This window comes from Eurosta solidaginis, chromosome 2 (genome assembly GCF_040869045.1).
Source record: "Eurosta solidaginis isolate ZX-2024a chromosome 2, ASM4086904v1, whole genome shotgun sequence".
Classification (NCBI taxonomy): Eukaryota; Metazoa; Arthropoda; class Insecta; order Diptera; family Tephritidae; genus Eurosta; species Eurosta solidaginis.
In genome coordinates this window covers 230,180,772-230,203,730 of record NC_090320.1, presented here as the reverse complement: position 1 = coordinate 230,203,730, position 22,959 = coordinate 230,180,772, and the positions used below count along the sequence as shown (strand labels likewise).

General features: G+C 37.7%; 1 protein-coding gene across 14 annotated transcripts in view; it reads right to left on the bottom strand.

The window, feature by feature from the left end:
* LOC137240664 (serine-rich adhesin for platelets) overlaps positions 1-22,959 on the bottom strand; it is an 827,553-nt gene that overhangs the window by 523,084 nt on the left and 281,510 nt on the right. The gene's annotated exons all lie outside the window — the stretch shown is intronic.

The window sequence follows — 22,959 nt, the reverse complement described above, 5'->3', positions numbered from 1 at the left end:
ACGCCCATTTTGAAATTTTCTTTTATTTTTGTATTTTGTTGCATCATATCATTACTGGAGTTGAATTTTGACTTAATTTACTTATATACAGTAAAGATATTAAATTTTTTGTTAAAATTTGAATTTAAAAAAAATTTTTTTTAAAAAGTGGGCATGTTCTTCATCCAATTTTGCTAATTTTTTTTAGCACATATATAGTAATAGTAGTAACGTTCCTGTCAAATTTCATCATGATATCTTCAACGACTGCCAAATTACAGCTTGCAAAACTTTTAAATTACCTTCTTGTAAAAGTGGGCGGTGCCACGCCCATTGTCCAAAATTTTACTAATTTTCTATTCTGCGTCATAACGTCAACCCATCTACCAAGTTTCATTGCTTTAACCGCCTTTGGCAATGAATTATCGCATTTTTTCGGTTTTTCGAAATTTTCGATATCGAAAAAGTGGCCGTGGTTATAGTCCGATATCGTTCATTTTAAATAGCGATCTGAGATGAGTGCTCAGGAACCTACATACCAAATTTCATCAAGATACCTCAAAATTTACTCAAGTTATCGTGTTAACGACGGACGGACGGACGGACGGACGGACATGGCTCAATCAAATTTTTTTTGGATCCTGATTATTTTGATATATGGAAGTCTATATCTATCTCGATTCCTTCATATATGTACAACCAACCGTTATCCAATCAAACTTAATATACTCTGTGAGCTCTGCTCAACTGAGTATAATTATCAGTATCGCCCATCTGTACATCCGTTGACACGATAACTTGGGCGAATATTGAAATATCTTCACCGAATTCGGTATACGGGCTTATCTGAACCTAGAATAGATTCGTGTTGAAAATTAGTGAAATGGAATGATAACCACACCCACTTTTTTATATATAGAACATTTTGGAAAACACAAAAAAACTGATTCTTTGGTAAATATTACACCTAGAATGTTGAAATTAAATAAGTGGACTGATATTGAGAATCTTGATAAAAATTTGGAAAACTTTTTGAAAATGGGTGGATCACCGCCCACTTGTGATAAAATCAATTTTACAAATGTTATTAATCATAAATCAAAAACCGTTAAACCTATTGTAGCAAAGTTCGACAGAGAGGTTGCCTTTACTGTAAGAAATACTTCGAAGAAAAATTAACGAAACGGTTAAGGACAACGCCCACTTTTATATAAAAGATTTTTAAAAGGGTTGTGGACGAATATAATAAGCTATATCTTTGCAAAAAAGAATTTTATGTCAGTTATGTTTCTTTTCCCAATTGGAATTATAAAAAGAAATAGGAAAAAATTCAAATTTTTAAGAATGGGAGTGACACCGCGCCTTTTATGTCTAACAGTGTTTTCTTTTCTGGCAAAAGTCTTACGCTTTTTGTATGCCGCGCAAGGGTTGTTAATATACTTTGTTCTATTCTAAAAAGCAGGTAACACCTTTACAGGGTATTTCGTTCTTTTGTGAAAATTGTTGCCTGCTCGCAACGCAAAAGCGTTCACTTTAACCCTGCATAAAATGGCGGTGTGGCAGAGCAACTCTGCTAAACCAGCTGATCGCGACAATTTATTTTCGTAACTTCACAAATTTTAAGCGAAGAAAATTTAAATGAAGGAAATAATTGCTAATGAATATTTATTATCATTGATAACGCGTTTGTCAAAATCAGCTAATACACGGGGTAGTAAATTATGTTCTTTGCATGCACTATAAATGTTGAAAATTTTCTGCGGTAGGAGTAACTCTATTTAGGTTTTACCATTTACATAGGCAACAATTTATTTCAGAATTTATTTCAGAAAAGCTATAAACAATTTTCTATATTTCGGGAGCCAAAACTCGAAGAAAAATTACCGGATCGTAATAAGATTTAGAACACATCCTTTCTATATAGCAGGAAATATTTCTAGTAAAAATGGACGGGATGGGTTAAAGACCACTTTTATATACAAGACGTTTAAAAGGGTTAAATGGGCGGTAGAACGTATTATGTAGGAAAGTAATTTATCTGAAATGAACTATAAAATTGAAGCTCACCCTTCGGTCCACGTTCGGTTACACCCAAACTTAGACACCCTTACTTGTTTTTTATTTAAACATTTTATTTTTGAAAATCATTTTTAATTATTTCCTCGCCGAACTACGCTGCAGGGAAAAATCTCTGCGTCATCTGTATTTTAAAACACCTTCTGTGTTTTTAGACCCTGTTCCGATTTAGAACTGGGTCTTTTTTCAGAACTGGGTGCTGAGCAGAGCTCACAGAGTATATTAATTTTGTTCGCATAACGGTACCCCGTAACGGCATAAACTAATCAAGATAGATATAGACTTCTATATATCGAAATGATCTGGGCGAAAAAAGAAATTCATTTAGCCATGTCCGTCCGCCCGTCTGTCCGTAAACACGATAACTTGAGTAAATTTTGAGGTATTTTAATAAAATTTGTTATATAAGTTCCTCGGCACTCATCTCAGGTCGCTATTTAAAATGAACGAAATCGGACTATAACCACGCCCACTTTTTCGATCTCGAAATTTTCGAAAAACCGAAAAAATGCGATAATTCATTACCAAAGACGGATAAAGCGTGGTGGGTTGACCCTATGACGCAGAATAGAAAATACGTAAAATTTTGGATAATGGGCGTGGCATCGACCACTTTTAAAAGAAGGTAAAAGTTTTGCAAGCTGTAATTTGGCAGCTGAGTATGTAATGTTCGGTTACACCCGAACTTAGCCTTCTTATTTGTTATTAAATTGTTTTATTTAGCTTGACTTGAGCTTGACAAGCTTTAAACTTGGAATATATTTCAGAACCCGATGGCAATGCAATAATAAAAAAACTCCGATAGGTGGCGCATGGATCGAAATAATTCAAAAAATCGTATTTTTGGTCCGCTTTTGCTCATATTTGGAACAAATATTACATACAGTCCGGTAGAAGTGATATCAAAATACTTTGGACAACAAATTGTCAGGAAAGAGTTCTTGTAATAATGAGTCACTAAATGAACTAAATAGAAGGAGAAATAATAGGCAATTAAATAAAGACTAAAAACTTGAAAATAAAATAATAAAAAAAAAGTTTTAAGTTAAACGGTTTTATTGAAAACAATACTTAATTACGCAAAATTAATACTAAAAGCTAGAAAATAATTAGGTAGGTCCTAGGTACTAGTCATCACACTCCTCATCAATCTAGGGCGTTGATCAGACAATTAAATAAAAGCGTTAACGCGTCAAATTTCTATTGCTAGTCAACCGCTCATATCTTTACAAATCATATTTTCATATATGTATAACTAAGACCAACTGAACCTTAATCAGGTTATGCTATGCCTTACGTTTTTAGAAATTTCACGCGCCCAGCTCTATTATTTATTTGTTTGATCAACGCCCTAGATTGATGAGGAGTGTGATGAATAGTACCTAGGACCTACCTAATTATTTTCTAGCTTTTAGTATTATTATTGCATAATTAAGTATTGTTTTCAATAAAACCGTTTAACTTAAAATTTTTGTTTTTATTATTTTATTTTTGGTTAATGCGTCAAGCGTAAAACAAATTCTAAATCAGGTAAACAAACAACTTTGGATCTAGCAAAATAACACATTCAAGGTTGTTCCAGCAAAATGAAATTAGTGCGTATATTCTATTCTTTTTCAAAGGAAAATTAAATTGTATTTAATTGCTCGTTTATATATTTGTACAGTTGAATTGTGGTATCAAGTTCACAGAGGTTAAGTGATACGTGTAAAATGTGACCATATTTTTAACCCATTTAGAAACATTATTGAAAGCCCGAGCAATGTTTAAAAGGACTCCTAGAGCATATTTCTTATATTTTAGGGTTTTCTTTATGCTTATTACCACCCCATGCAATGCGGTGTCTACCGACTTTCCTTTGGTACGCATGTTGTGTTGTGGAGAGCAGCCTTTCATCCACGTTGGACTTTATATACACATCTATCAGCCTCTTAAAGGTTTTGAGCAGAAATTATGTTAAGCTAATGAGTTATAGTATTTGGGATACACGTCACCGATCTTTCCCGCCTTGGGTTGGAGAGCTAAAAGAGCAGTTCTCCAGGAGTGCGGTACATGAATATACACCCATCGAATATTATTTTAAGCCATTCCACGACCGCTCTATTTGAAACTTGTAGAATGGCCAGGAATATATCATCTGGGCCCGGCGATTTAAACTTAGAAAACGTCTTCACTGCTCATTCGATCTCGACATCGATCACCAAGACCAGCACTACCCGCTCCGTGTTCGAAGTATGAGTGCTGTCTGCTGGCTCTTCTAAACCATCTCCCGATGGGAAATGTGTATCGAAAAGCACCTCAATGAATGCCTCACTATTACGTGACCATTCCCCATTCTCTTTCTTTATTTGTTCCTGGGCTATGTTTCCCCTTGCTAGGACTTTTTCTAACCGTGCTGTTTCTTTTCCATGAGATTCTCTTCGCCCTGGAAATTTAACGCTTGTAGATCTTCAGTAGATCCCTGTACTCGTCCCGACATGCTTCGATTTCCGCGGTCTTTGTTAACTTAAACATTTCTTTCTCCTGTCTTCTTAGAAGACTCAGCTCATTGCTCCACCATGGCGGCTTTGCTTTCCTCTGAATCTTCTTAGAGGGCAAGCTTTGTTATATGCAGTCATAAGCGGCATTGTTAGGAATTCATTAGACTCCTCCAGTTCATCCACATTGGCAACCTCTTTGGGTAGTCCCAGTTTTGTTTCCACCTGTTTCTGGAATTTAGTTCAGTTCGTTGACCTAGTTCTAAAGGTTCCTCCCTTCTCTACCCGCTTTAGGGGGGGGGCTAAAGCTGATTTACGCATGGTGGGAGAAGGATCGTCTATCATACCTCGATATATCACGTTTGGTGCTCAATGTAATATCCAGATCATTGCTGGATGTTGGACCAATATATGTAGGGACATTTGCCCTGTTGGCTATCTGCAAATTTGTTCACAGGATATAACAACGTAGAGATTCGCCTCTCTCGTTCGTATCTGCTCCTGTTGTTGTTGTTGTTGTAGCAATGATCGCCCCACCTAATAGCCGCGGCCGATCACAAATTGTCAACAATATCCTCTAACGGGAGTCCAAGGAAACTTGCCGTTTCCACAGGGGTGGACCATAAGGAAAGGGGTGTTAGAATGGTTCCACATTACAATTGAAGAGATGGTTGGTGTCATGTGGGGACACATTGCAAGCGGGGCATACATTTTGTATGTCGGGGTTGATTCTGGATAGGTAAGAGTTTAACCTGTTACAGTATCCAGAACGAAGTTGAGCAAGAGTGGCACGCGTTTCCCTGGGGAGTATGCGTTCCTCTTCCGCAAGTTTTGGATAATTTTCGTTAAGTACTGGATTCACCGGGCAATTCCCGGCATAAAGGTCCGACGCCTGTTTATGGAGTTCACCAAGGACCTGGTTGTGTTTTTTCACTTCATAGGGCTGGGTTCTCAGGTGCCGTATTTCCTCAAAATGCTTACGGAGATGACTCCTTAAGCCCCTAGGCGGTGCTGGTTCCTCAATCAGATGTCTGTTGGGATGCCCAGGTTTCTGGGTATTCAACAGGAACTGTTTGGTCAGCATCTCATTTCTCTCCCTGATGGGGAGTATTCTCGCCTCATTATGCAGATGGTGTTCTGGGGACATAAGAAGACAGCTCGTGGCGATTCTGAGAGCAGTATTTTGGCAGGCCTGTAGTTTCTTCCAGTGGGTGATTTTTAGGCTTGGCGACCATATGGGTGACGCGTAGCACGTAATCGGCTGGCTAATTGCTTTGTATGTAGTCATGAGCGTTTCTTTATCTTTTCCCCAAGTACTGCCAGCGAGGGATTTGAGGATTTTGTTACGGCTCTGAATTCTCGGAACAATTGCGGCTGCGTGCTCACCAAAATGTAGATCCTGATCAAACGTCACACCCAAGATTTTGGGGTGTCGGACAGTCGGTAGCGTAGTGCCATCGACGTGGATGTTCAAAATGGTCGACATTTAGGGCGTCCATGTTGTAAATAAGGTCGCGAAAGATTTAGTCGGTGATAATGCCAGGTTTCGCGAGGCGAAAAACTAGAGAGATCAGGGAGGTAGCCGTTTATTTTATTGCATAACGCATCGATCTTTGGGCCTGGGCCTGTGGCCATTATTGTGCAGTCATCGGCGTAGGAAACGATTGTGACTCCTTCCGGTGGTGAAGGTAGCTTAGATATGTAGAAAATAAACAAAAGTGGTGATAGGACACCACCCTATGGCACCCCCTGTTTAATTCTCCTTGGTTTTGATGTTTCGTTTCTAAATTGCACCGATGCCTGCCGACCACCCAGATAATTTGCGATCCACCTTTTAAGACATGGGGGAAGGGTAGACCATTCCAGGTCCTGCAGTAACGAGCCATGGTTGACCGTATCAAAAGCTTTTGATAGGTCTAGCGCTACGAGTACTGTTCTATGGTGGGGGTATTGATTTATACCGCAATTTATCTGGATGCTAATGGCATTCAGCGCGGTGGTTGTGCTATGGAGTTTTCTGAAGCCATGCTGATGAGGGGCTAGCTGCAAATTTGCTTGGAAATAAGGGAGACAAATGGCTTCAAGCGTCTTTTCCACTGGTGATAGGAGAGATATCGGACGATACGACTCACCTATGTTAGCTGGTTTCCCAGGCTTTAGTAGCGGGACCACCTTGGTCATTTTCCATTTCTCAGGTATGACAAAGGTGGAAAGAGACAGATTAAAGACATGCGCTAAATATTTGAACCCCTTTTTCCCTAGGTTTTTAAGCATCGGCATGGCTATGCCGTCTGGGCCCACTGCTTTGGATGGTTTAGCACGACCAATGGCGTCCTCAACCTCTTTAGCGGTGATGGTGATTGGTGAAGCGCTGAATTTGTGTTTATGTGCGCGTCTATTGGCTCTCCGTCTATCTTTGTCGACCGTAGGATGCATTATATATTGTCGGCAGAAAGCGCTCGCGCATTTTTTCGCGTCCGACAGCACTTTGTCGCCAAAGGCGATGGAAACTTTGTCTTTGTGCTTAGTCGGATTCGATAGGGACTTTACGGTGGACCAAAGTTTACACACACCGGTAGGGAGGTTACAACCTCTTAGGTGCTCCTCCCATTTCGCCCGCTTGTGTTCATCTACAAGCAATCTGATGCGTTAGTTTATATCCCTTATTTGGCGGTCGCCTGGGTCAAGCTGTATACTTATAAGGTCACGTTCTCTCGCTAAGTTTGCGGCCTCCGCCGGGAAGTGGGCCGGATTTCGGGAATTCTCCCGGCGGGAATGAAATGTGCCGAGGCGGATTTAATGACCTTACGGAAGGCACGCTCCCCTTGGCGGGCATCAGTCGGGATAGGGAGGACAGCTAGGCGGCTGTCTGTAAAGGATTTATATTCTTCCCACTTTCCTTTTTGAAGTTTATGAAAGTGCGTTTTTCAGTGACGATGAAGTCGGCGTTACGCTCAAGCGAAATAAATATGGGCAGGTGGTCGGATGCCAATGTTACCATCGGCTGCCAGTTGACGCAGTTTACGAGTTCTGCGGTCACGATTGAGATATCTGGCGAGCTGTGACAGCTTCCTACCATACGTGTGGGGGCGTCTCCGTTTATTGTGCAGAACGTCGTTTCTTCTATTTGATCCGCCAAAATCTCACCCCTACTGTCCGCCCGCAAGTTTGAATGCCATAGATCATGATGGGCATTGAAATCGCCTAAGATAATGCGATTGTTGCCAGTGAGTAAGGCCCTGATATTAGGGCGGTATCCACTGGGGCAACAGGTGGCAGGAGGGATGTAGACGTAGACTAAGGGACGCCCTTGGGCGTGAACAGCAAGAAGCCACAAAAGATTTATAAAAGTTACGTGGACGTCGGGTTTTGGGATCAAGCCCAGAACAACCTGTCCGATGCAACCATCCCTTGCACGAGACACACTGAACAGAGTATGACCGTCCTAAAAAGATTCTTTTCCGGCAGATGCAGCAAAACCATTTCTCAGGACCGGGGTCAGGAGACGGACCCGGATTGGATTCGATGCCTTCCCGGAGTAAGAGAATATGGAGCAGTCCTGCTGCAAGGAGCTGCTGGGAGGATGACAATTTGTGGGAGGGACGAAACAAATTAGATGGGGTCACACTGAAATGACAGTCCTTGGTCGGGAAAAATCCCGAGTCGCTCCGGTATATAGAACCGACTGCCTTGGCAAGCGCGTATCTGCTCCTCTCCACGCATTGTAATGCGCATTTGCATTCGCGCCTATGACCTTCCGCCCTTCGCCCTGTATTAGCTTATTGTACTCTACCGGTGGAACCTCCGCAGGATGGGCCATGTAGCAGGATGCCAGGATATATACCTGCTTATTGTTTTGCTCAACGGCCACCACTACGAGTTCCTCAGTAGTGTAATTAGGCAGCATATATGAATGCAGCTATTTCCTTACCATTACTACAGCTCGCACCTGGCCCTCCGTATGCGCGCAGTAAGTAAACGCCAAATCGGCGCGCGTTAAGACCAGAAACCTTTCCTCCCGATGAGAGCCACGGCTCCTGGATCAGTGCCACGTCAAACGAACCCTCCTCAAGGGTTAGGAGGAGTTCGTTCGAAGCCACTTTACTGTGCTGTAGGTTTATCTGTAGGACTGGCAGCACCGTCGGGCTGTTTGTCCCCCTCCAGCACCTTCGTCGTGATGTCGTCGCCCTCCCCTTGCTCTTTTGGTTTAAAGTATTTTAAGCCCCCTTCAGTCTCTTGTAACTGTTGTGCCGGGTGTTCCTCTGTGCGACTCGCAGCACCATTTGGCTGTTTGTACTCTTCTAACACCTTCGTGGTGACGTCTGCTACCTCCACCTGTTCTTTTTCTCTTAGGTTTTTGAGGTCTTTTTTCACTTCGCCTACTTCTAACGTGTCAGAATTTTTATACTCGGGACTTCTTTTCCTGAGACGAATGTAAATTTTGCCTGTACCAAAGGACATTTTGCCAAGCTGCCTGTACAATATATCCTCCGCCCGCTTGTTTATTTGGAAGATTTAGAAGTGACCTTCTTCCGTAAGCCGAGTAAGTACCTTCCAATCCTGTGTCGTTATGTTCGGATTCTGATTCTATAGAAGTCGCAGTGTATCTTCCGAATTCATCATGTATGGTATCCAGCAATTAAGTACAAATAAATTTTCCTTCGAAAAATATTAGAATATACACGCTAATTTCATTTCGCTAGAATGAACATAACAACCTTGAATTTGTTATATTGGTAGATCAAAAGCCATTTGTTGAACTGATTCAGAATTTGTATTACGCTTGACGCGCGATTTATCTCCAAGAAGATTTAGGCGAATTTCTCTTCGAATTTGCGTTTTGCTCCCTTTTAATTTTCCCTACAAATTGGCAGATGGGACATATATGTTTTATGCCGAATCCGAACGGAATCTGATGCAAGGAAGATGCGTTTTTACTGAAAATCTTTTCATAGTAGAAATATACAGAAACTAGTGGCCCGGTACGTGCTTCGCTACGTATAAAGTGAAATATTAAATCAGTTTCATTTATTGCAAAAAAAAAGATATTTTATTATTTGCTAGCTTTTTTAAAACTTAATCCAAAACATTTGAATAAACAATATTTTTTGTTTTTCCATTTTGAGCATGAATAAACAAACGGCTGGGGGTACCGACTCTGGAACAGGCAACATAAAGTTGGCAATGTGAAAAACATGATTCCTCCAAATTCACACCACAAACGTTAAGTGTTTGACCTTGGGCTTTGTTGATGGACATCGGAAATGATAAACGCACAGGATATTGTAATCGTTTGAATTTAAATGGCATATCAGTTGGATACGCATATCAGTGGGATACGCGGTATTAAACAAACTTCTCCTTTTGATTTACCAGTTAAGATCGTAGCTTCAATCAAATTTGCCAATAAATTTTTCACTGCCAATCTGGTGCCATTACACAGTTTTGGTGGATTAATATTTCATAATAATATAATCAAAGAACCCACTTTCAGATTCAAACAATGTGGTGGCATACCAGCCTGTTCTAATAAATTTAAAAATTCAATTGGATAATTCATTGCCTCATCTTGATTCATAGCACTGTCAATTGATTTATATGTCGTGACTAAACCTGGGAGTTTTGCTTGAATTTGAAAATTAATGGCATTAATATGAATGTTCTGCGGTTCCAAAATGGCGCGTTCTCTCAACCAATCATGATTTCTGTAATTCTGAAGAATATTTGCAAAAACACATTAAATCAATTCATCTATCGATTTCGTAATTGTACAAAAATTGTTCGGTACAGTGATCAATACGTTGGTTCTGTCGATTTGTATTTTGCCATCACCAATTTCTAACAATTGTTTTGAAAACTTATGGGCAGCTGGATCATTTTGTAGGTGAATACGCATATTAATGTTCAGTGTCAATTTTTGTACATATATCCATAGAACTGATGACTTCAAACAGGCATTTATTTCATCAGCAGGAGTTGATCGAGGAATGACAGGCAATTTTTGTCGAAAATTCCCTGACAGTAATATCAAAGCACCACCAAAAAGCTGTTTTTTACCACGTAAATCTTGCATTGTTCGATTTATTAAATTAATTAATTAAATGCTTCTAGTAATTAATTAATTGACGGTTATCGCAGAACTTTTGCCATAGCAGAATTTTGGGAAATTTTCCAAGTTGGAGTTTCAATCACCTGTACATTCAATGGCAATTTAAATGCAGAGTGTGCTGTCCGACCACCTTCTAATAATGTAGCAGCAATTCCCGAAGATGCAAGTGCCAATGCAATTTTCTGTTCCGATCGAATAGTCGCTAAAATCGGTGATATAACGAACGTTTTGCCTTACCACCAGGTGCATCCAAGAAATATAATGCACCTGCATTATTGGAAATGGCTTGCATGATTGTGTCATATATATATTTTTGCTGAATATTTATTTTGGTTATATTCGATTGTACAAATAAACGCAAATAATTAGAATTGAATTCCTGCTCACGTTGCAATTCACGATCAAACAGATCATGCATCTCACTATTTGGTGTGAACATACCCAATTGTACTAATCTTTTATTTGCAATCGTTAGACACATATCTTCAATTATTATCAAAGCTTTGTTGTACATTTGCAAAGTTATCAGAAAATCAGGATTTCTTTCATGATGACGCATACGAATTAAAATATCTTCTGCAATATAATGTTTATATTTGTTCCATAATTCAAGTGGATTTGATGGCATACATGTTGATAACACTGCTTTACAAAATAAAACTTTTTGCATTACCCTGGATCACCACTATTTTTTATTTATTTGGAACAGTCCCCTAATTATAAAAAAGGTCGAAATTTAAAATTCTATGAATACGTTTTTGTTTTTTTTGTTTTCTAAAATTTGCCTTTTTTGAAAAGAGAGATCCATTGATTTTATCATATCTCTGGAACGGGTTGTCCGATTTTGTTGGAGAAAACAGCATGTAAAAGCAAATGAAATTACCTTAAAATTGTTTAAATACCATTTTTTCAAATACTTATTGGTTTCAGAGTTATTTGCATCGCATTATAAAAAAATCGTATTTTGTATTAAAAATTTCCATTTTTTTTTTTTTTTTCTTTAAACCTAGACGGTCATCCTTCGTCAATACGACTACGCACGATCTTATTTTCACTGTAAATATGTTTTTATTGTCCGTGTTGATCTCCGATTTCGTACAGCGATAGTCGGTTGTTTACTCTCTTTGAATGCACGCATACAGAAGAGCACGCAAACCGCAAATTGACGAAGGATGACGTTTATGTAACTTTCAGGTTTTTGTGGTACATTTTTCATGATCGACTAGTGACTTATTTCGTTTGCCACGACTACTAAGCAACTGTTAAATGATGAGGAAATAGAGAAGTTTCTCTCCTCGATCGATGACGATGAGTCGGAAAACGAAACTAGTGAATTAAGTCACACAGAAGTAGATCGTCAGGTGGAGGAATTAGTGTGGATCTATGCGATAATGCTGATAATTCAAGCTCTTCAGATGAAGAAACTGAGGTGGATGAAGACGAAGTTCCCCTTAATATTTTAAAATCAAATTCTTATATTATATCTTGCTCTAAAGTAATAGGAACAGGTTGCCATTATGCCAATTTTTCGGTATGTTGAACATTTCTTTTATAAATTTTGTTTTTTGTTTGTTATTTACACACACAATATGTTTAAAGTCGGACAAAAGCCTTTAAAACGTGTAGATTTTATAAAAACGCTTTTTCCTCGCCTTATAAATAGTAATTTAGATGACAGACTTAATATGCCAACTATTACCACTACGATAAGAAATGACATACTAAATTTACGTCCTCATCCTGCACAAATCGATCTAAAAATATGATACCGGCAACAGGAACTAAAAAACGGAAGATTTGTGCCATGCGTCCTGCTTCCAAATGAAGACTAACGAAGGTGGTATAAGCAAAGTGCCATAAACACCTATGTGGAAAGTATAAAGTTGATGTTTGTGCCTCCTGTCTTATCTGAGGTTAGAACTTTAAATGTTGCTTTTCCTATTTAAGTTTAATTATTTAGTTTTAAGAAACTAAAGACTTGTATGAGAATTCCTGCCACAAATTGTGATTTTTTATTTTTTAAAAGTCAATCCCTTAAAGTTTTAGCCAATTGATGGACGACTGCAAATTATTAATTTTAGTTAAAATAATATAAGTTTTTCCTTTTTTTTTTGACTTGTATTTACCAATAATGAAACAAATTAAAAAAACAAAATAAAACGCGTTCATTATTTCTACTCACACCCTTCTGAAAATGGGTTTAAAATAGGTCGTAGTCATAATGACGAAGGATGACGTTAATGTACAAAAAATAAGGATGACCGTCCAGGGTTAATTCGTAAAAAATCGAAAGAGACAAAAACTTACAACCTTTGTTAGATGATCGTAAAACAGTGAATATTCCAAATAAGGCAAGCTTTATTTCATGCAAATCCATGAATAAACGGTAATATTATTAACAATTAAATGAATGAAGGGAAAATACGTATTTTTAATATTTTTGTTTATTTAGCTATTTAAGATACCTTTATTAAAGAAATTCTACAAAATTTTGTACTTGAAATATTTAAAAATAGTGTCTACTTTTTGCTTGTCTACTGTATTTTTCTGAATTCTAAACATCTATTTTAAAATAATCCTTATATGAATTTTGTAGTGAAATAGTGAAACTTCTCCGCCCTTTTGCTGTAGTGTAAAGACCACATACATAACAAAATATATTCGGGTCATTTTTGCAGACAAATTTTCTACTGTTACTATTAATTTTTTTAAAATTCACTAACCAATATATAGTTTTTTGCTGTTGTTGAGAACTTGACTTTTCGAGATCAGGAATGCTAGTTAAGTAACATTGAATGAACTAAATGAATTACTTTAAATATTCGCAGGCCACTTCGAGTTTCAAAAGTATGTATCTCTTTTTATAAGCTTTTATTTAGTTTCACTTTTGTGGTATGTAATGGAATCTCGCAAGTTAAATTTGATACACTTCCCGGTGTCCGATTGAGCTGAAATTTTGCACACATGTATAACTCCGATGACAATGCAATATTACTTTGCGAGAATTCGATAAATTAATCGATAACACAGTTATCGGTAAAGATTTGTGTTTACTTTGGCATAACAGCCTAAGTCCCATAAAAACGCGCCGGTCCCTAACCGTGGATTTTGAGACTTAGACGTGGTGAATCAGGCATGTCACACGTGGTGAATCTCACGCTTGCGAAAAGCAACTCTCTGTTGTATTTCTTTGTATAACCAGGCTGTTTAACTCTGTAATCTTTTCTGTAATTTTTTGCTTTTGGAAAAATTACCTATTTGAAAAAAGCTGGCTGAAAAATATTGGCATAACAGCTTAAAGTTAAATCAAGAATGGGAAATCTTGGAAAATTTGAGCAGATGTGGCAATTTCGCGCGCCCGTTGAACGAAATATTGACAATCTATTGATCATCGCTAGGAAATTAGCGCCATTCCATCAACTTAGCAGCACTTTAGCAATACTACTGTAATTATTTGGCCGCTCAAACACACCCATATTAATTGTGCATTAAATCTAAAATATGCAACTCAAAAATGAATCCGGTTGTTATGTCCGCAGCATTTATTTGGTGCAAATACATCATAATAATTTACACGGCCAAAGCCATAATAATTTGCACGGGTCATCAATTCTTTCTCTGATTCAAAAGCTGAACTACCAGCGCTACCGTCATCAGCTCAGTGTCATCATGGCCGTTAGCGCCAATAACACCAAACTAGTGTCTGATACACAAAAGTCGTTACACTCAATAGCGCAAGTGAAATGTACTACGCACTCACTACTAAGTAGTGTCAAAAATTCGCTTGGAGTCATTTCGTCAATTGAGCTGGCACCGCATTGGCGCTGGCGCCATGCAATTTACATCACTAAAATTGCGCGAATGCCCAGGCTCATGACTTTGTTAATCCAGATGGTGAAAACGAACACTCAAAGGAATGCAACCTTGCAAACAACAGCCGTCATTTTCAAAGTGTAAAAATTCTGTGATACAACGAACGCTAACGCAGTTAGGCTCTTATCGGTAAGTGTTGCATACTTTTCTGCGCACTTGATTTTGTTTTTCAGATTTTTGGCGATCGAATTTTAGCTAAGCGAAAGTTGGAATATTAGCCGTGTTTTTTTATACACGCGTATAGGTTTACGTTTGCGCGTGAAAAAAAAACGCCTATCCTCGCTTACATAATGCTTAGGAGACCCATCTAGCGGCAGTGGATAAACAACTAGCTACAGCTACAGCGTGTACCGAAAAGCGGAGACACGACCCTCTGTTGTATGCCTGTGTATAACATATAGCTAAATCAGTTGCGATGAATTGTGGACACACATAGAATACATAGAATTAGTGTAGGGGGTGAAACAAAAACACATATTTCAGTTACATCTACGTATAATGCGTATTGGAATTTATTAGTACACATTTTATGCGCAGCAACTTCAGAGGTGTATTTAAAGTTTGGCGCTTAGCAGTCCATATAAATTATAAGCGTATAGACGTTTACGTTTAAAAACAAAATACGGCTATTATTTTAAAACAGATTTAACACACAGAGGAGAGATATGCAATGAGTAGTTGTAAACTGAACGCCACATAGGCCAAGTCACAATAAAATATGATTTTAAGTTAGTTAACACTGTTTGACACAATTTTATATGTGCTCTCTGTCAAAAGCCGAGTTAAGTCTTTAGCAGGTATTCGAATCGAAGAACTTGACTGTTCAAAGTTGACTTCGAAGAAACCCTGTAATGTTGATGCATTAAAAGAAATGGATAGAATCAGAAACGTTACAAATAACTAAGTAAAGTAAAATATTTTGCCCTACTAAAGATTAAAAAAAAATCATATTTAAATTAAATTTAAGAAAAAGGCTTTTCTAAGAACAAGCTTCTATTACTTGTTAATAAAACGAACTAAAAAGTAAAAAATAAAATTAAAGAAAAAAAACTTTTTTAAAAATAAGCTTTTATTATTTTGATTAATAAAATTAACTAAAAAGTAATCAATAAATTGACTCTAAAGAAATATAACACTTTATAAGTTCATTGTAAGCTTAAACGATAATTAGGCTTTTTCGTCTGCCACAAAAAAATTCCATATTGTACATAATTATATATTTTTAACATTAAATTTTACACCTAAATTATTAAATCTTTCAGTTTATATCACAGTCCTAATTGTTGTAATTATGTACAATATAGAATTTTTTTGCGGCAGACGAAAAAGCTTAATTATCGTTAAAGCTTACAATGAACTTATAAAGTGTTATACTTCTTTAGAGTCAATTTATTGTTTACTTTTTAGTTAATTTTATTAACCAATAATAAAAGCTTATTAAAAAAAATTTTTTTTTTCTTTAATTTTATTTTTTACTTTTTAGTTCGTTTTATTAACAAGTAATAGAAGCTTGTTCTTAGAAAAGCCTTTTTCTTAAATTTAATTTAAATATGAATTTTTTTTTTTAATTTTTAGTAGAGTAAATTATTATGGCTTTGGCCGTGTAAATTATTATGGTGTATTTGTATATTTTAGATTTAATGATAAAAAATGAACGAAATCCGACTATGACCACGCCCATTTTTCGATATCGAAAATTACGAATAATTAAAAAAATGCCATAATTCTATACCTAATACGAAACAAGGGATGAAACATGGTAATTGGATTGGTTTATTGACGCGAAATATAACTTTAGAAAAAACTTTGTAAAATGGTTGTGACGCCTACCATATTAAGTATAAGAAAATGAAAAGTTGTGCAGGGCGAAATAAAACACCCTTGAAATCTTGGCAGGTATTACATATATAAATAAATTAGCGGTATCCAACAGATGATGTTCTGGATCACCCTGGTCCACATTTTGGTCGATATCTGGAAAACGACTTCACATATACAACTACCACCACTTCCTTTTAAAACTTTCATAATACCTTTAATAGTATAGAAATAAGCCCCACGCCCTTTTAAAATACTCATTAACACCTTTCATTTGATACCCATATCGTACAAACAAAGTCTAGAGTCACCTCTGGTCCACCTTTATGGCGATATCTCGAAACGGCGTCCACCTATGGAACTAAGGATCACTTCCTTTTAAAATACTCATTTACATCATTCTTTTGATACCCATATTGTACAAACAAATTCTAGGGTCACCCCTGGTCCACCTTTATGGAAATATCTCGAAACGGCGTCCACCTATGGAACTAAGGATTACTCTCTTTTAAAATACTCATTAACGCCTTTCATTTGATACCCATATCGTACAAACAAATTCTAGAGTCACCCCTGGTCCACCTCTATGGCGATATTTCGAAACGGCATCCACCTATAGAACTAAGATCCACTCCCTTTTAAAATACTCATTAACACCTTTCATTTGATACACATATCGTACAAACAAATTCTAGAGTCAACCCTTATCCACCTTTCTGGCGATATCCCTAAATGGCGTCCACCTATAGAACCATGGCCCACTCCCTCATAAAATACTCTTTAATGCCTTTCATTTGATATACATGTCATACAAACATATTCCAGGGTTTCCCTCGGTTCATTTTCCTACATGGTTATTTTCCCTTATGTTGTCACTTTGGTGTCTTCCTTAACCGTCTGAAAATGATAGTTCACGCGATGGTTGAAAACGAACTGATTTTATATTTTATTCTTATTTTCTTCTAAAGTACTAATGAAAAAATGAATTTAACTTAGTAATAGAAAAGAAATTAAAAAAAAACAAGTAAGGAAGGCTAAGTTCGGGTGTAACCGAACATTACATACTCAGTTGAGAGTTATGGAGACAAAATAAAGAAAATCACCATGTAGGAAAATGAACCTAGGGTAACCCTGGAATGTGGTTGTATGACATGTGTATCAAATGGAAGGTATTAAAGAGTATTTTAAGAGAGAGTAGGCCATAGTTCTATGGATGGACGCCATTTAGGGATATCGCCATAAAGGTGGACCAGGGCTGACTCTAGAATATGTTTGTACGATATGGGTATCAAATGAAAGCTGTTAATGAGTATTTTGAAAAGGAGTGATCCTTAGTTCCATAGGTGGACGCCGTTTCGAGATATCGCCATAAAGGTGGACCAGGGGTGTCTCTAGAATGTGTTTGTACGATATGGGAATCAAATGAAAGGTGTTACTGAGCATTTTAAGAGGGAGTGGGCATTAGGTCTATAGGTGGACACCTTTTCGAGATATTGCCATTAGGGTGGGCCAGGGGTGACTCTAGAATGTTTGTACGATATGGGTATCAAACGAAAGGTGTTATTGAGCATTTTAAGAGGGAGTGGGCATTAGGTCTATAAGTGGACGCCTTTTCGAGATATCGTCATTAGGGTGGGCCAGGGGTGACTCTAGAATGTGTTTGTACGATATGGGTATCAAACGAAAGGTGTTACTGAGCATTTTAAGAGGGAGTGGGCATTAGGTCTATAGGTGGACGTCTTTTCGAGATATCGCCATTAGTGTGGGCAAGGGGTGACTCTATAATGTTTGTACGATATGGGTATCAAACGAAAGGTGTTACTGAGCATTTTAAGAGGGAGTGGGCATTAGGTCTATAGGTGGACGCCTTTTCGAGATATCGCCATTAGGGTGGGCCAGGGGTGACTCTAGAATGTGTTTGTACGATATGGGTATCAAATGAAAGGTGGTAATGAGTATTTTAAACGGGAGTAATCCTTAGTTCTATAGGTGGACGCCTTTTCGAGATATCGCCATTAGGGTGGGCCAGGGTGACGCTAGAATGTGTTTGTACGATATGGGTATCAAACGAAAGGTGTTACTGATCATTTTAAGAGGGAGTGGGCATTAGGTCTATAAGTGGACGCCTTTTCGAGATATCGCCATTAGGGTGGGCCAGGGGTGACTCTAGAATGTGTTTGTACGATATGGGTATCAAAAGAAAGGTGGTAATGAGTATTTTAAAAGGTAGTAATCCTTAGTTCTATAGGTGGACGCCTTTTCGAGATATCGCCATAAAGGTAGACCAAGGGTGACTCTAGAATGTTTGTACGATATGGGTATCAAACGAAAGGTGTTATTGAGCATTTTAAGAGGGAGTGGGCATTAGGTCTATAAGTGGACGCCTTTTCGAGATATCGTCATTAGGGTGGGCCAGGGGTGACTCTAGAATGTGTTTGTACGATATGGGTATCAAACGAAAGGTGTTACTGAGCATTTTAAGAGGGAGTGGGCATTAGGTCTATAGGTGGACGTCTTTTCGAGATATCGCCATTAGTGTGGGCAAGGGGTGACTCTATAATGTTTGTACGATATGGGTATCAAACGAAAGGTGTTACTAAGCATTTTAAGAGGGAGTGGGCATTAGGTCTATAGGTGGACGCCTTTTCGAGATATCGCCATTAGGGTGGGCCAGGGGTGACTCTAGAATGTGTTTGTACGATATGGGTATCAAATGAAAGGTGGTAATGAGTATTTTAAACGGGAGTAATCCTTAGTTCTATAGGTGGACGCCTTTTCGAGATATCGCCATTAGGGTGGGCCAGGGATGACTCTAGAATGTTTGTACGATATGGGTATCAAACGAAATGTGTTACTGAGCATTTTAAGAGGGAGTGGGCATTAGGTCTATAGGTGGAGGCCTTTTCGAGACATCGCCAATAGGGTTGGCCAGGGGTGACTCTATAATGTTTGTACGATATGGGTATCAAACGAAAGGTGTTACTGAGCATTTTAGGAGGGAGCGGACATTAGGTCTATAGGTGGACGCCTTTTCGAGACATCGCCAATAGGGTTGGCCAGGGGTGACTCTATAATGTTTGTACGATATGGGTATCAAACGAAAGGTGTTACTGAGCATTTTAGGAGGGAGCGGACATTAGGTCTATAGGTGGACGCCTTTTCGAGATATCGCCATTAGGGTGGGCCAGGGGTGACTCTAGAATGTGTTTGTACGATATGGGTATCAAATGAAAGGTGGTAATGAGTATTTTAAACGGGAGTAATCCTTAGTTCTATAGGTGGACGCCTTTTCGAGATATCGCCATTAGGGTGGGCCAGGGATGACTCAAGAATGTTTGTACGATATGGGTATCAAACGAAATGTGTTACTGAGCATTTTAAGAGGGAGTGGGCATTAGGTCTATAGGTGGAGGCCTTTTCGAGACATCGCCAATAGGGTTGGCCAGGGGTGACTCTATAATGTTTGTACGATATGGGTATCAAACGAAAGGTGTTACTAAGCATTTTAAGAGGGAGTGGGCATTAGGTCTATAGGTGGACGCCTTTTCGAGATATCGCCATTAGGGTGGGCCAGGGGTGACTCTAGAATGTGTTTGTACGATATGGATATCAAACTAAAGGTATTAATGAGGCTTTTAAAATCGAGTGGCCCTTAGATGTATATGTGAAGGTGTTCTCGCGATATCGACCAAAATGTGGACCAGGTGATCCAGAAAATCATCTGTCGGGTACTGCTAATTTATTTATATATGCAATACCACTAACAGTATTTCTGCCAAGATTCCAAGGGCTGTTGATTTCGCCTTGTAGAACTTTTTCATTTTCTTCTACTTAATATGGTAGGTGTCACACCCATTTTACAAAGTTTTTTCCAAAGTTATATTTTGCGTCAATAAACCAATCCAGTTACCATGTTTCATCCCTTTTTTCGTATTTGGTATAGAATTATGGCATTTTTTTCATTTTTCGTAATTTTCGATATCGATAAAGTGGACGTGGTTATGGTCGGATTTCGGCCATTTTTTATACCAAGATAAAGTGAGTTCAGATAAGTAGGTGGGCTAAGTTTAGTAAAGATATATCGGATTTTGCTCAAGTTATTGTGTTAACGGCCGAGCGGAAGGACAGACGGTGGACTGTGTATAAAAACTGGGCGTGGCTTCCACCGATTTCGCCCATTTTCACAGAGAACAGTTACCGTCATAGAATCTATGTCCGTACCAAATTTGAGAAGGATTGGTAAATTTTTGTTCGACTTATGGCATTAAAAGTATTCTAGACAAACTAAATGAAAATGGGCGTAGCCACGCCCATTTTGAAATTTTCTTTTATTTTTGTATTTTGTTGCATCATATCATTACAGGAGTTGAATTTTGACTTAATTTACTTATATACAGTAAAGATATTAAATTTTTTGTTAAACTTTGAATTTAAAAAAAAAATTTTTTAAAAAGTGGGCGTGTTCTTCATCCAATTTTGCTAATTTTTATTTAGCACATATATAGTAATAGTAGTAGCGTTCCTGCCAAATTTCATCATGATATCTTCAACGACTGCCAAATTACAGCTTGCAAAACTTTTAAATTACCTTCTTGTAAAAGTGGGCGGTGCCACGCCCATTGTCCAAAATCTTACTAATTTTCTATTCTGCGTCATAGCTTCAACCCACCTGCCAAGTTTCATCGCTTTAACCGCCTTTGGCAATGAATTATCGCATTTTTTCGGTTTTTCGAAATTTTCGATATCGAAAAAGTGGGCGTGGTTATAGTCCGATATCGTTCATTTTAAATAGCGATCTGAGATGAGTTCCCAGGAATCTACATACCAAATTTCATCAAGATACCTCAAAATTTACTCAAGTTATCGTGTTAACGGACTGACGGACGGACGGACATGGCTCAATCAAATTTTTTTTCGATCCTGATTATTTTGATATATGGAAGTCTATATCTATCTCGATTCCTTTATATATGTACAACCAACCGTTATCCAATCAAACTTAATATACTCTGTGAGCTCTGCTCAACTGAGTATAATTATTAGAAATTAGCGTTTTTACAACCCCCTTTTAAAACCAAGGCATCACTGTGATGCATTTGCATGTCGTAAACGTAGTTGTGTGGGTTTTTTATTCAACCGTTTTAAAAAATGAAGGTATCACTGTGACACAATTGCAGATCGTAAAATTGGTTGTGTTGTTTTTTTTAAGCCACCACAAGACACAGAAAGTAGAATTGAAATTGCCCCTACCCAGAAGTTCGACCAAAAGGGGGGGACATAAGAATTCGTTTTAGAGGTATGGTTCCTTCAGCAAAGTTTCTTATTTTGATCTCTAGAATACGATTTTCATAGAGCAATGACCGATTTTTAAATCGACCCGCTCTAGTATATACCTATCCCATACAACCGATCGTTCAGATAGAAAGATTTTTGGCCATTTCTCCCTTAGTTTCGAATATAAAAACGTGAAACTTGGTGATATATTCTAATATATCATGGAAGATTTCATACCATTCATGAAAGGTATGAAGTCTTACTTGTTTTCTATTGTTCATATACCTATATATTTGATTGTGTATATTTTTTTTTACACTTGCGGTACCTTAAAATGTATACATTTTAGATATTTATTTTACTTTTGTTTTCGAACATATGGTTAGTCAATCAAGCGTTATCACATGTGTAAATTGTGTTTCGTTTATATGTATACCAAGTTGCATAAATAACACAGTGCTACAGTGATTTTTCACTTTTCAAGTGACCTAGTGTACGTCGTAGGCCTTGATGAGTACATCATGATAACGTGTTTCAAAATTGTCTAACACCCCCAAATTTTCAAGTTATTGCCCAAAAACCGTTTTTCGTCTACTGCGCGCACTCTAACAACAATAACGTCGTCATGTTTTAACCGATTTTCAATTGCTTTACGGTTCTTGGAAAGAAGAAGATTCAAGCTTTAGGCTGATATATATCTGTTTGTACTCTATACAAAAAAATTGGGACATTTTCCAAAAGTTATCTAAGATTTAGCATTTTTTTTTCCCATTTTTCATAGTTTCACGTCTTTTTTATGTAACCTATCATACAAAAAAATTATTTTTTTTACATTCAGGCCCAAAGAATTATTTATCCCGAGTAAGAAAATTTATGATTTATCAAAATCGGTTGATAAATGTTTAAGTTACGGCGCTTAATGTAAACAAGAAAATTAATAAAAAAAATCGATCAAATTGAAAGTTCTGACAATTCTTTCGGAATGCAAGGAGGATACACAAAATATCCTTGTTATCTGTGCGAATGGGACAGTCGAGGAGGAAAAGATAATTTCAAAATCAGTAAATGTACACGGCCGAAACACTCGAAATATGAAGAAAAACAACGTCATTAACATTCCACTCGTTCAGATCGATAAAGTTATTTTGCCACCGCTAAACTTCAAGTTGGGCTACATGAAGCAGTTTGTCAAATGACTTGACAAAAAGCGAGGCTTTTTTTCACTTAAAAGCCGTGTTTCCAAAACTAAGTGACGCATAAATCAAGGAAGGTATGAAAATATTTTCAATTTATACATGTGATTCACAGCAACCAACAAAGTACAGACCATTGATAGAATTTTTTTATTAATTT